Genomic DNA, 15,470 nt, shown 5'->3' on the forward strand with positions numbered 1-15,470 from the left:
TGTATGTCTCTCTCTCCTTGTCTCTGTATGTCTCTCTCTCTCCTTCTCTCTCTGTATGTCTCTCTCTCCCTCCGTCTCTCTGTATATCTCTCTCTCCCTCCTTTTCTCTCTCTCTGTATGTCTCTCTTACCTTCCTTTTCTCATTGTATGTCTCTCTATCTCCTTCTCTCTCTGTATGTTTCTCTCTCCCTCCTTCTCTGTCTGAATGCCTCTCTCTCCCTCCTTCTCTCTCTGTATGTCTCTCTCCTTCCTTCTTTCTCACATGCAGAGTATATCCATCTCGTCCAAACTGTGCTGCTCTCTCTCTCTCTCTCTCTCTCTCTCTCCAGCTGTAATCGGACTCCGCACTGAATGGGCTCTCGTCGCCGTGGCGATATCAGTGAGAGTCGAGCTGCTGCTTCTCCTTCACTCATTTGTTCTGCAGGAGTGTTTCACACACAAGCATACCACCTCTCTCTCTCTCTCTCTCTCTCTCTCTCTCTCTCACTCTCTCTGCCTTAAATCACACTCTCTTTCTCTTTTTTCCCTCTCTCCACCTTTCCACTTTCCTCTCCATCCCTCTCTCTTTATCTCTCTATATTTCCTCCTCTTTGCTCTCTCTTGCTACCTTCCACCTCTCCTACCATTTCTTTCTCATCTCGCTCTCCACATCTTTTTATGTCTCTATCTTTTTATGTCTTTCTCCTCTCCTCTCTCTACCTTTGTCACCTCTTTCTCTCCTCTTTTGTCCCTTCTTTTTCTTGCTTGCACTCCCTCATTCTAACCTATCCATTTTTTCCTCTTCTCTCTCTTTCCACCTCTTTCTCTTCTCTCTTGCTCATTTGCCCTTTCCAACTCATCCATTTTTCTCTTCTCTCTCTTTATACCTCCCTCTCCCCTCCCTCTTTGCCACTCTCATTATCTCTTTCTACTTTTTCACCTCTCTCTTTCTTTCTCTCTCTCTCTTTCTCTCTCTCTCTCTCTCTGGCTGACATTAGGAAGGACAACAAATCTCTGCATCGTCCCGTGTCTCTTCAAACTCTTCTGACCTCTTACTTCTCTTGCTTCGCTCTTTCTCAGATCCTCCTGCCTGAAGGTCAGCAAGAATTGACCGCTGCAAAGCCACCCAGCACATATCGACTACAAATGAGAGGCTTAGCTTTAGAAAAACTCACTGGACAGACACGTGCGCGCACACACACACACACACACACACACACACACAGACACACACACACACACATAGAGAGAGAGAGAGAGAGAGACAGGAACACAATTCACTTAGATAATAATACTCTCTCCAGTAACAGCAGAGGGGAAAGAAATCCTCATTGTCTCTGAGGAGCGCGATTCCTCACTCTGAGTGCCCGCAGCTAAGAGACGGCAGACTCTTCACAGCCTCGGCCAGATGTTTTCAATTAATCCCAAACTCCCTCGTCCTTTTCCCAGACACTCCCTCCACCGTCACCAGCACTACTAGCAGCACTTTGCATAAACACGTCACTGGAGCCAAATCAAATCATGTTTTATTTGTTCAACTTTGCTCTACTTTGTACTAACTCACTGTACAATAATGATACAGTATTTTATTCCAAGTAATTTTGGACCATTTCTATTGGTGCATTCATCATGAAATGTTCACACAATGTAAAAAAATGGTCTTATTAGGTTTTGACAAGCCAGTTACAATACTTATCTGGTTTGGTCATCAACAAATCAAATGTCTCAACCAAGACTTTGGAGATGGGCCCTTAAACACATTGAAATCTGCCGCCAGAGGAGCTTTTCCATGTACACTTCCATGTTGGCCACAGTCATGCATGGTTTTAAAGAGGTGGCTGATGTGGCCAGGGCCACCCCTGAAATCTGATTGGCCACCCCAAAAGCCACCCCAAAATTACTGCCACTTCATTGGCTTCCACCACGCTGTGGGGTGGGTGTTTAAGCCTTTAAGAGGAGAGGTGGAACAACTCTCTACTCCCCCCTGTACCACATCCCCCACCCCCTGCTTGCACTTTCTTGCAGGTACGTCTGTTCCATGTTGGCAATTGGGGGAAGAACTGTTCCAACTCACGCTCAACCAACCCGCCACCGCCTGGTCACACTTTCATACAGCTGCCCTGACGAAACACCTTTTTTCTAGAACCACCACTGAACAGCAAATGCTAGTCTGTACAACTGTAGCTTTCTTTGTGCTACTGTGTTACCTATCACTGCATGAAAGATGCACAAGGCTTCCTTTATTGTTAGATGCCCTGTGATTTGTTTTGAGTGAGCATGTGAGCCAGGGCTATTATTTGTAATGAAAATAAAAAATAGCCATTATATACAAATATACTCATAAACTAAAATAAAAACAAAAATGTATTTATTTAAAAAACACAAAAATGATATCAAAACAAGTTAGCCAGCTATAATTAATGATATGAATGAACTTTAACATACATGGTGTATGAAACTTTATGGTCAGCATAACAGACTTAACCAACTAATGTGTCTGTATACTCATTGATCTAAAACTAATTTTATTATGGAATTCGGAATTCCTATTCCTGAGTTCATTCCTATTCATGAGCTTCTATTGAACGCAGCATTCATTTTCAGTTGCTCACTGTTTTACACATTATACACATTATTTCATCCACATTTTTAGATTTTTGAACCCCCCCTCATGGTTAGAGTTAGGCTTACTTGCGCTATTTGTTTGTAGCTAAAGCTTTTATCTAGATAGCTAGCTATGCTAACTATGATAACTTGCAAATAATGCCAAAAACTACTACCTTTAGTTCAAAGTAATACAACCCAAACAACGTTAGAGTGACTCAGATGTGTGAAACAATCCAAAGCAGAGCTTGATTGGTATCGGTTATCGATCTGATACTGTGCTTATTTACTCATACTCATCTCATAAAACAGGCACTGCTACTAACATCCGATACCAGCTGATACCATGTGACGTAAGCCGAATGTACGCTGCCGCACTAATGAACAATCAGCTTAAGCTAGCAGTGAATGAGGGTCTGCACATACAGAGGGGTGTTACTGACTCTGTGGAGGTCAGACACAAAGTCACCGGTCATTTTAAACATTCCACCTTGGCAAATTCCTGCCAGAACCACACTGCCATTTTTAAACGCATTCAAACACAATTGCTTCCCTTCCCAACTGCTTTACAGGTGGAGACACGTAGGCTAGCTAAATGGAGGCAAAAATAGTCGACATTTGCTACTGAATAGCAAGGCATAAACGTTAATACATCATTTTTCAAACTGTCTTTACAAAATAGGCTGTAGAGAAACGACATTGTCCTATAGTGGTTTTAGCAGTTAGCAGAGCTGCTGTAGCTCAGTTTCTCAGCATGTTTGCTAAGTATTCGGGTATCATTCAGCATGTTATTTTGAATGAAACAAATTTATTTGAAATTGTTCATTCACAGAGCTGTCTGTAGGGGCTGCATTTCACGTAGCATGTCAATCAGAGTGTTTTCACACAGTGTGAGCATATTAATCATAAGCTTTGTCAATACACGATGTTCTATTCAAACCTACATGTGATTTGTTAAAGAACTAAAATTTATAAAATCACATAGTAGCTTTAGAGGACGTTTAGCCAAAACTGAACCAGCTAAACAAAACAAGATGTAAAACTCTAAATGTGAGCATTAACCTTGGATGTGAGTCCTGCTGTCACTGTGCAACAGAGACTGTTGCTGAATAAGCCTGATGAGGAGCGGTGATCAAAACTATGAAAAGTTCTGTACAGCAGCACGTCTCTAATGTGGAACAAAGCCTGCTCTTCTCCACTGCATTACTACTCAATCCAAGGTAACTAGCATAGCTAGCTAATGCACATCATTTAAAATCAGCTAGATTTCAATGATTTAACTGTTAAGGTACACTGCACTCATTTATACCAACAACTACCTAATTCTAACTAGGTTACTCAGTATGGTATTGGGTCCTAAAAAGATCTCATACCTGTACTCAGTCAGATAAAAATGGTATTGATGCATTCCTAATTCAGACAAAGTTATATTTTAGCTGGGTAGCTAGCTAACTAAGCGCTCTGCTAGCACAGCGAAAGTTATACTACAGGATTTAGCCACTTGCCCTGCAACTGCAGGTGTGAAACTGCAGATTTCGAACTTTTGCTGGCTCTCCGGCGCTCCTCTCCTTTCCACCAAGCTCTGCGCTGGTAAATGTGTTTTTTAACCTTGACTTGGAGGTGTCAGCGCTCAGATAGTGCATTATTTGTCACCGTGAATAGCATTTAACAGCGGCCGTCCCCAGAGGAGCCCGCTGTTCCCCACATGCAAGAGAGGCCTGGGAAACTTCATTAATCTTTCTGTCACTTCCGTGACGCTTTTCATTAGTTATGGCGGCTATCTGATCAACAGGCTGATGGCTGCTTGTGCATGTGTGTGGGTGTGATTGCATGCGTTTTGAAAGCCGGTGAAGAGAGGAGTGGAAAGTGCGAGAGGAGAGGGAGAAATCGAGAGGAAAAAGAGTTGGAATGGGAGAGTGAGCGTAGATGGCTTGTGCTCCTGTAATGGAATATGCAAACAGAACCAACAGCAGGCGGCTACTGCATCACACATACAGCAGGCAGCTGGACCTCTCTGCTCCGTCACCCCCTTTTACGTCACCGCATTCAGTCACTTTCACCGCAAGGTCAAAATGCTAGTGCACACACACACAGCGCACAAGTAAAAAAGGCATTTTCATAAACAAATTAAATAACCTAATTCCATCAGAACTGCCCTTCAGTCTAGCAATTCTACCTGTCAAATAGAATATCCTGTTTGCCATTTGGATCCAGCCTAGCACTCTATCATATTCTGCTCGCTTCCGTAAATGCGAGGAAGCATATACATAGAAATAACTTAAACCAAACATTTAGGCCTATAGCAGGGGCCAGAAACTCAAATGTTAGGAAGAGTCATTTTGCCCTTTCAACAAAAATCAAACCATCCTAGGAGCCACAACATTTTATGTCCATTTTACCATCTTGGCTGTAAACATGTCTCAGTATGTGCTAATGCACTAGAATAGGCTAAAAAAATATATAAATGAAAACACAGACTTACTTTGCTCTGCTTTAAGCTTTAGCTCAGCTATAGCCGCTTTTCTCGTATCTCCAGCAGGAAACTTTTCCTCAAAAGTAGAACAGTTTTTTTGTGAAATGTCTCTCAACGTTTGATTTTTACAAGGCTGAAGTCAGCTTCTCGTTCGCCCGCTTGTTGTTTGAATTTCCTGTTCCACCTTAAATGGTGCCTGAGGCGCCAGAGTGTAACTACTGCGGCATTTAAGGTGGAATGGGAAAATTAGAACAAGAATCAGCTTCATGACTTTTTGGTGTTTGACAGTTTCTCATTGCAGATAAAATCAGCAGTATCAGGAAACCAGCTGGAGTGCTTATAAATGCAATTAAGTCCATTCGTCTCCAGATTATCCATGTTCATCTTAAATCTCTCTCTTTATCCTTTCGTTAGCTACTAGCTGGGTGAGATTGTTGTCTGCATTGCTATGTGACGAGCAGTCTGTGTGCCAGTCTTCAGGGTTAAAGGGTGAATTAGCAGTTACACATTAACTCCAGCATTTAAGACCATTTCTTGTTAAAACAGTGTTAGAATGATCAGCAGAGCTTTATTTTATTGCAAAGAAGGATTATTTCATTTTTACCTAAAAATCTAACTCTGCTGTGGAGCCACAGAAGGGCAGCCCTGGCCTATACAGTAGCTGTCTAATGAGTAGTAAACTGTAGTAACCGTCCAAGTGTACTGAAAGATTCATGTAGAATTTCCTGTAGTATGACTATAGACTATGTTCGTTTCCATTTTCAATTTTTTTGAGCATTCAACATTACAAAAGTACACACAGTCTTCAGAAATGCAAGATGGGGTTTGATCCATTCAGACTGGTTTCTAAGCAGCATAGCATACCAAACAAAATCTGCTTTATGGTACAAAATCAAAATCAAATTAAATCAAAAGTGAAATAGTGTATGAAAATAACACAGAAATACACTGAAGACTTCTCTTCTAGAAGAGTGGTTGTGCAGAAGAGGGGACATTCCATTGCAGCCATGAGGTAAAATGCTAACTGTGAGCCAACATGCAAACTGTGAAAAAACATGCTAACACACTAAGCACAAACTGACATGCTAGCCCTGAGAAAATGTGCTAACTAAAGCACTGACTGTGAGCTAATGCACTAACCGTGTGCTCACAAAGAGCTAACATGCTATCTTTGAGCTAATGCACCAACCACAAACTAACATGCTAGCCCTGGGCAACTGCGCTAACTATGAAGTAAAACACTAACTACATATTAACATGCCAGTCCCAAATTAAAACTTCGTTCACACTAGACGGTCACCTCACTCTTTTCTTTGCCAGGGAGGAAAAATCAGGCGATTATGGCCGGTCCTGATGTGCTGTGGTTTTCCGAGGGAAATTATAGGTGTAGTTCAGTGAAAAGCTAATTAGTGTTAGCTAGTGTTAGGTTTGTTTTTCACAACTCTGAGTGAGCAAATATGTTGACTGAGAAGCATTTGAGGACCTGAGTACGGCTGGAGTGCTCACACCTGTGAAAAAGACAGGAAGTGAGTTCCTTATCATTCATTTACTTGGGTTTGGAGTTACGACTGCTTAACCCACAAACTAATGCAATGCTCCCTGAGCTAAATTACTAACCACAAACTAATGTGGCATTGCAAATTAATGAGCCAACCGCAAGCTAACACGACAGCTCCAAGTTAACATGTAAAGGCTCGTGTAAACTCCCTTTACATAGAAAAATAAATATGTCCATTTCAAAAAACTGCCCACATGCTTCCATGCATCCTTTACATTGGCATGGATGTTAAGTAATACATCCACTCGAGGGCAGTCCAGAGTAAAAAGTTTCTGGCAACAACAAACATAGTGACGGTGGAGGAGGTATGTAATGTACAAATTACCTACTAAGGAAGAGACAAAAGAGGCAGCGTTGAAGACCCTGGCTAACACCCTGCTTAACCACCGGTGGGCTGCCCGGAAAACGCTGAGCAAAAAGCCAGCGGGCTGACAGATTTGCCATCAGTGGGCCAGCAGTGGTCAAAAAAGAAGAAAAAAGAGAAACAAGTAGAAATTAAGAGCGGAAGGTTGGTGCATGATTTTGTTTTGCAACAGAGCTACAAGGCTAATGTTGCTAACAAGTTGAATAAAAACAAATGCTCTACCACGAGCATTTCAGACTTCTGGCAGAACTACCGGCCTCAGAGGAAGAAGATAAGAGTTAGAAGGCATTCGTTGACATGCTTTTCCCCCAAAACTATATCAGGGAAAGTAGAGCTGATCTTTTGGTTGTTGACATTAAAGGGGAATTCCACTGATTTATCAAAAGTTCAGTGGCTGAGATGTAAACCAAGTCATTTAGCATGGTTTGATGTGATGCTACATTGTAGATTTCTCTTTACAGTGGTGGTGATAGGAACCACCATGTCTACAACACACATCTAAAACAACCAGTGAACCTACACATGTCTTCTGAGTGTTATAAGTAATGCTGATGATGGTCAAATAGTTGAAAAAAAAAAATCTGAAAAAAAAAAGTTTTTTGGGTGACTATTTTGGCTTACAATGTCCTGCATGTACCCCTCCGCCATGAATAGATAAAAAAAATACATTTCAGAATTAAAACTTATAATTAAAAATATCATAAAAGAATATCAGAATGTGTATCCAGAACTATTTTCTGTAATAACTTTCTGTGAGGGAGCCTTTAGAGGTGGACGTCTGGTTCCATTCACCACCACTGTGAACAATTCTGACTCTGTAAGTTTCTCTAGAACAGAGCATTTCACACCAAACCACTCTGAATGACATCGTTTACATCTCAACCAGCTCATTATACAGAAATAAAAAAAAAATCAGTGAAATTTGCCTTTAAGGTTAGGGTTGGATTAGGTAGAGCCAGCAGCATTTGCATATGTTCATATAGACACACATGAAAACACCCCCATATTCACACTAATGCAGAGCTGCGTTTATTTTTCTGCATTTCTGTCTTGCCAAGGTACAAAAATAAGCCTGTGCAGGTGACTCAGATGACTTGTTCAGCCTGTTTGAAGTGATTATGGTGCAGTTTCAGACTCCTCTTTACTCTGAGTGGGGGATGTGTTTTTCCCAAACAAGTTTTTTTTTCTGAAATGTGGGCCATTTCTCTGAAAACCAAACCTTCAATTTGTCATGTGTGGTTGAGTGGTGAATAAATGCAGCATTAGCATGGAATACAAAGTAAACCACAAGTGTTTGACCAGCGCTGAAAAGAAAGGTAATTTTTCAGCACAAAGCGCAGAGCACTCAACACCAACTGCAGTTAGAAATGCTCATTTGCTTGAATGCTGCTGCTTACTGTTGTTTCACCTTGAAGAAATCCCATCATACTAATACAGGAGTCGGCAACCCAAATGTTAAGTAGAGCCATTTTGTCCTTTTGTCAAAAATCAAACCACCTTGTGAGCCACAACATTTTATGCCATCATTTTTACCATCTTGGCTATAAACATGTCTCAGTATGTGCTAATGTGCTAGTATAGACTAAAAAATATAATATACATGAAAACCCAGACTTACTTTGCTTTGCTTTAAGCTTTAGCTCAGCGATAGCCGCTTTCCCGCATCTCCAGCAGGAAACTTTTCCACAGAAGTAGAATAGTTTCTTGTAAAATGTCCCTCAATGTTTTTATGAGGCTGAAGTCATATTCTCGTAAGCCAGCTTCTTGTTCCTGTCCACCTTAAATGGTGCCTGAGGCGCCAGAATGTAACTGCTGCACCATTTAAAGTGGAAGGGGAAAATTTGAACATGAAGCTGGCGAATCATAAACTTCAGCAACTTTTTAGTGTTTGACAGGTTTTCGTTGCAGATTAAATGTATCAGGAAACCAGCTGGAGTGATTGTAAACACAAATAAGTCCATTCATCTCCAAATTATTGCTGTACGTCTTAAATCTCTCTCTTTGCCATTTCGTTAATTACAAGCAAGAAAAGACTGCCGTCTGCGTTGCTATGGTGACCAGCAGTCTGCGCACAAACTTTCAGGGTTAAAGGGTGAATTAGCAGTTGTAGGCTACATTAACTCCAGTGTTTAAGACCATTTATTGTTAAAACTGTGTTATAACGATCAGCAGAGCTTTATTTTACTGCAAAGGAGGATTATTTTATTTTTACCTACAAATCTAATTCTAACCACCAGATCTGTTATGTCAGCTAACAGACGCCTGCGCTGACAAGCATTGCACTGAGTGATGGGGGAAGACAGGGGGCCATCCTACTCACCCAGAGAGAGAAAGGCCAATTGTGCTGTCTTGGTTGAGTCACTCTGGACCAGTGAAATGGAAGTCCTCTCAGAAAGCTTTGATTAATATGACCTAATAAAATGTTTCCCCCAGTAGCTCTGTTATCAGATGAACCAGGACACTGTGGTCTCTCAGTGGAGGTATGTAATGTTGTAACTCAGTGTTGAGCTGCTAGTGAGCAATGGGGGGTTAAATGGGAGGGGTGAAAAACCCTTGCGGTAAAAACAATTCACACATCTCCACAAAGATGACCATGCCAAGAGGAAACAGACACAGCTGCAACTTTCTTTATATAAAACTTTTGTGTAAGAGCCACAATAAAAAAAATGCTTGCTGATCTGCAGAGATGAAAAATCTGGTTTACTTCTGGTTTTATTTCATCAAAATATATTTCATCAACGTTATTGAGAAAAATGCCTAGTGCAAAAACAAAGAGCTGAAATAATGCATTTTATAACTACTTTGAAAAATGGTTAAATAAATACACTCACTGGCCACTTTATTAGAAACACCAACTTTGTACTTCCACTAACTGGCCACTTTATTAGAAACACCTGCCTTATACTTGCACTCACTGGCCACATTATTAGAAACACCTACATTCTACTTCCACTCACTGGCCACTTTATTAGAAACACCTGCCTTATACTTGCACTCACTGGCCACATTATTAGAAACACCTACATTCTACTTCCACTCACTGGCCACTTTATTAGAAACACTGGCCTTATGCTTTCTTTAACTGGCCACTTTATTAGAAACAACTACTTTGTAATTCTACTCACTGGCAAAAACACGTGCATTAACAAATGAGTTACATTCCCCAGCAAGGGAGAAGCTACAAGGGAGGGGTTTCTGATAAAGTGGCCAGGTGAGTATATATTCACTGTGCTGCTGTTCTTCGTTTCTTTTGTTTCTCAGACACTTTATCACAATTGCAGGTCAAGCCCCTCTTTATGTCGGCCCACAATGAAGCGGATTTCAAAGCGGAACACGTGGCGGAGGGTTCAATAGGACATTAATGAGAATGCTATTGATGATGGAGATTAATGGTGCTGTAATGGTCCACAGGATCCCACCCTGAGAACACACGGCCGCTGTAGCGCCTCCACCCCCCAACCCTCCCCACAACCACCAAGAGTTTTTATTAAAAGCACATTTTTTTCCTGTGCTGAGCTCACACAGCTTTGATGGATCGAGTTTCTGTTTGCTGAGAATCTCTGAGCAGCCTCCACTTTATCTACAGCTATCAGAGAGCTAATGCAGCACAGGCCTGTCAGACAGCAGCAATCAAACCCCGCACACATACCACCACCAACTAATGTGCTTTTTTAGAGCTTTCTATCAGACTCTCTCTCTCTCTCTCTCTCTCTCTCTCTCTCTTGCTCTCTCTCTTCCGTTCTCTCCCTCTCTCTGTCTCTCTCAACACTTTCTGTCTCACTCTTTCTTTTCTTTTTATCCCCCTTTCTTTTTCTTTCTTCCTTTCTTTCTTTTTCTCTTTTTCTTTTTTAGTTCCTTCTTGTTCTTTTTCTGTTTCTCTTTTTCAGCTCACTCTCTCATTCTCTTTCAGCTCCCACTATATCTCTATCTTTCACTTTCAACTCCCTGTTTCTCTCTATATCTCTATCTCTTCTCTTTCTTATTCCATCGCTTTCCTCTCTCTTTCTCCTCATCTCTCTCCTTCAACTACCTCTTTCTTTCTGTCTCCTCTTTTAGCTCTCTCCTCTCTTTTTCTCTCCTTCTCTTTCAACTCTGTCTTTTCCTCTCTCTGTCGTTGTCTCTTTCTCTCTCTCTCTTTCTTTTTTCCTTCTCTCTCTCGCATGCTCTCTCTCTTTCCTTTTTGACTCTCTTTTATTTTCTCTCAACTGTCTCTGTATTTCTTTTTTCTTTCTCTCTCTTTTGCCTTATCTTTACCTCTCTCTCTCTTTTTTCTCCCTCACTCTTTCTCCCTATCTCTCCCTACACCTCTCTCTGTCTCCTTACCCCCCCTTCTTTCTCACTCTCTCTCTTTTTCTCCCTCTCTCTTTTTCTTCTTACCTCTCTCTTTTTGCCCTGTTTTTCTCTCTCTCTCTTTCTCTCTGGCTCTTTCTCTCACTCCTTCTCTCTCTCTTTCTCCCTCTCTCTTTCTCCTTACCTCTCTATCTTTTTCCCTCTTTCTCTTTCTCTCTGGCTCTTTCTCTCTCTCTTTTTCATCCCCTCTCTCTCACTTTTTGCCTTCTCTCTCTCTCTCTCTCTGTGGTTCCTTCTCTTGCTCTTTTTTGCTTTTTCCCTTTTTCACCCTCTCCTTTCTTATCTCTGTCTCTGTAGCTCTCTCTTTCTCCTTATCTCTTTTTCTTTTTCTCACCATCTCTCTTTCTTCTTAACTCTCTCTTTATTCCCTCTCTCTCTTTTTTCTTGTCTCTCTCTCTCTCTCTCTCTCTCTCTCTCTCTCTCTCTCTCTCTCTCCCTCAGACTGGGGTTTTATTCTCACACAATAACAACTAATAAGAGCTCTTAGGCTAAGACTCTGAGCGCGTCGTTCACTTACGTCTGTAACTCGATTAAATTGTAAGTCGTTCTGGATAAGAGCTTCTGCCAAGTGCCATAAATGTAAACAAGCAGACACCAACACGTTTGCTCTCGCTCTCTCTCCCTCACACACTCGCTCTCTCTTTTATCTGCTTTAACAGCTTGTAAAGAGCAGCGGTGGTGGGAAAACAGGGAAGTTATTGATCCCAGCACGGAGCAGGATTTCACTCTAAACACCCTGAGAGGAAGACAGAGAGATTTTATCCGTGCGGCAGAATCACTGGCGTGCAGAAAAACGTGTAGAATCTTTAAAATCCCCCCCAAAAAAACCTGTCTTTTGAAAAACTTTACAACCACATGAAAACAGAGGGTCAAAGAAAAGGGTCAACTCGGATGGGGTCCTCCATTGATCACGTCTAAGACTTTTAAATTAGGTTTTCAAAGAGGCAGAATCGCTTAAAAGTACAACTGCAGCAATTATCTTCATTAATCTGATTAGTTGTACTCTCTGTACTGTGTGTGTGTTTATCGATCGGTGTCTGGCATTTGAGTTTGAAGCGTTGTTGTGATTTAGAAAGCGATAAGGGTGTGTAAGCCACAGCCTGCTGTACCAAAGCACTAGTTTCATGTAAGGCAGGGGGGTGGGGTGGTGCTGGGATGGGGCCTGAGTCCCTGTCTCTTTTGTCACAAAATTAATAGTGCCCTTTTTTGATGAGCTTTAAATGCTCATTAAAAAATCTGATTGGCTGAGCTGCGTTCAAAGTCATTGTAAAATCCAGAGAATGAGAGAGTCAGCTGAAAAAGAGAGAAACAGAAAAAGAACAAGAAGGAACTAGGAAAGAAAAAGAAATGAAGAGAGAAAGAAAGAAAGAAAGACTGTTGTAAAATCCATGATACATGCACACTGACCAACAACTGAACTCTGTATCACTTCACCACGGCACGAAAAACCCCTTGTCCTGTTATCGGAATAATCTTTGACTCTCATGCTGCTGACATGGACCACCGAGTATATTGATGAAATAAGGTTTGAATTAAAGTTCTTACGCTTCAAATGTTTGTGTTTCGGTCAGTTGTAGCGTCAAACCCAGGCTGAATGCCAAACGGCTCTGTAGTCCCTAAATAGTGTGTTGGCTTGCTAGCTATGAAAGTTTAGGTATTTTAGCCTCTACAGCCAAATCCCAAATCATCATGCATCATTTATCGAGTGTGGATGTGTCTGAGTCCCAAATGACTATTTCTTAGCTGTATTTTGCACTGTTGGAGTTTCAGGATCCAGTATTTAAATTCCTGCACTATGTAGGGAGCAAGGAGCCATTTGAGATTCAGCCCCAGCATGGGAAGGGGGGCGCTGCTGAAATGGTGCTAAGTAAGACTTATAAGTGGTAATTTGATGACCAAAAAGTGCTTATAAAGCGACAGTCTTTGCATTAAACAGTGCTGTGTTATCATATGTTCATTGTTTTATGACAAAACGTTAAAAAATCATGAAATGACTGCAATATACAGCAATGGGCGACCAAACATTCTCCTCATTCAGGGGTCCATGGTTGCTTGGCAACAATATCATACTCTATAGGAACTACATTTCTTGGCAGAATACTTGTTTATGTCAATTATTATTAATAATAAATTAAATTATTTTGTTAAAAATTGTGTATTTTATCATATTTCATGTTGCAATGGCCCAGCTAATGAGAGCTGAAACCTCCGTGCCACACTAACAACGTCCACCTTGTATCAGGAAAAAAAATACACGCACCACACCATTCCATTTTACAAACGAACTTAGGTTCAGGCATTTCAGAACGCTGAAAAAAGCTTAGAAAAAGCACCCAGATCGGACCGTCTGTAGCCCCAATCGTTTCTCACTTATTGATACATCATTGTTTATTCAAAAAACCCTTTTCCACCACCTTTTTTTTGCAACTTTCCACCTTGTCTTAGCGTAAAACTCTTTTTGCAATATTTGAGTGTTTTTTGGAATTTCAGGCTTTTTCCAATCAGTTTTTTTTTTCTTAAACCTGGTGGATGGAAAACCAGCTACAGACTCCTGCCAGAAAATAAAAGCTTAAAAAGAAATAAAAAGAAAAAGCCATGTGGTTCTTTATGCTGCTATGGTTACCATCACCATGTGATCAAGTTTACAGCTTTTAGCTCCATTTTAATATTTTTCCATATGTGACTTTTGGTTTGGTCGTATATATTTAAATTTATTAGGATAGTTTTGATATTGATATGTTTGTGTCCCTTTAACAAGCTGGCAGCCAAAACCAGACAGGAGTGCATAGTTTTCTGTTTCAGTTTATTGATGAGCCAAACATGATTATCATGATTTGGATAAAGAGTTTGGATAATATTACATTGTCTCTGAAGTTATTTAATAGGACATTTATTAGGATTAGGTCTGTTCAGGGTTCTTGCAACAAGATAAACAGTCTTGAATATACATTACATTTGTATACAGAATACTACAATATTAGAGCAACTTTGTCTGTATTGATGCTCTTAAGCTGGACTAGTAAAGATTTGAGCCAATTAGTTTCAAAGCCGTCTAGTTTCAAAGGGATCATGGATCTAATAAATGCACAATAGAAACGCAGCTCAATAAGAACAGTGTGAGCAGCGTTGAGTCACTATGGGCCCAGCTATAACCAACGAGCTCTTTTATATCATTTGACAAAGTGAACACATTTAATTCCACTACGGATAAAAAAGGCCCAAAAGCAGCCACGCTGCAATTCTTACGTGACCAAATTTTAAGAATTTGAAAATAACTTTTCAGTGCTAATTTTTCATTCAGCGAATCTGTCACCCAAAACAGCATCGGCGGAAAGCTCTCCTTTCTCAGAGCTGACATAAAGAACGGAGCCAAACTTCTGCCGAACCAGGGCAGTGTTTCCAGCTCTAACAGCTGCTAATGATACACCGATGTGGGTTTTTTTGACATCATCACTGTGTGGCCGCAGCTGTACGCGCCGTCATGGGGCTCCGCAGCAGATCTGAAACAGAGAAACCCTTTTGGCAGAAGAGCCAGAGAACAGGCCGCGTTTATAAGAAGAAAAAAAGCACTGAAGGGTATCGCTCTTCCCCAGAGGAATGTTTTAAGGCCTAGTGCTGAATTTTAGTGCGCAGCTTTAGTGCACTTACAGGATAACTGCATGAGCACTTAGGCACTTCTGAGTAGTTTCCACATTGCAAAATAGAGCAGGCTGCAAAACATGTTTTGGAAATTACATGCAATCTGTTCACAGGCAGAGCAATGTGTCACTGTACAGTGTATCAACTCTGATACCTTACAAATCACACATAGTATTTGCTATTTAATAACTATTCCAAAATCTTGTGGATGCTTCTTACAGTAGGGGTTTTTAAGGGGAGCTTGAGACGTCCTGATTTGCTTTTGTTAGTTAGCTGCTCATTGATATTATCCAGGTCTCCTGCAATAAGTGGGCTACAATTGTAAATTTTGCTAAATGATGTAAATGATGTAAATTTTATCATAGCAAACATGCATCATGCTGCAGCTGGGCTTCAGCCAGCACTACAGATGGTTTGTAGGGTCAAAACTAGGAAACTGTGTTAACAGCATTTAAATATGAGTCACTGTCCAAAGAAAAACATTTACCTCCAAAGTAGTAACT

At 40.9% G+C, this 15,470-nt stretch overlaps 1 protein-coding gene across 1 annotated transcript in view; it reads right to left on the reverse strand.

Annotated features, from left to right (window-relative positions):
* The window catches only part of znf385d (zinc finger protein 385D), a 106,656-nt gene extending 94,698 nt beyond the window's left edge, over positions 1 to 11,958 (reverse strand). Inside the window, exon 1 of the mRNA XM_036558496.1 lies at positions 11,846 to 11,958. The gene's annotated coding sequence lies outside the window, so the exon portion shown is untranslated. The remainder of the gene's footprint in view (positions 1 to 11,845) is intronic.
* Between the last annotated feature and the right edge of the window lie 3,512 nt (positions 11,959 to 15,470).

The sequence above is a fragment of the Colossoma macropomum genome, unplaced genomic scaffold (assembly GCF_904425465.1).
Source record: "Colossoma macropomum unplaced genomic scaffold, Colossoma_macropomum, whole genome shotgun sequence".
Lineage (NCBI taxonomy): Eukaryota > Metazoa > Chordata > Actinopteri > Characiformes > Serrasalmidae > Colossoma > Colossoma macropomum.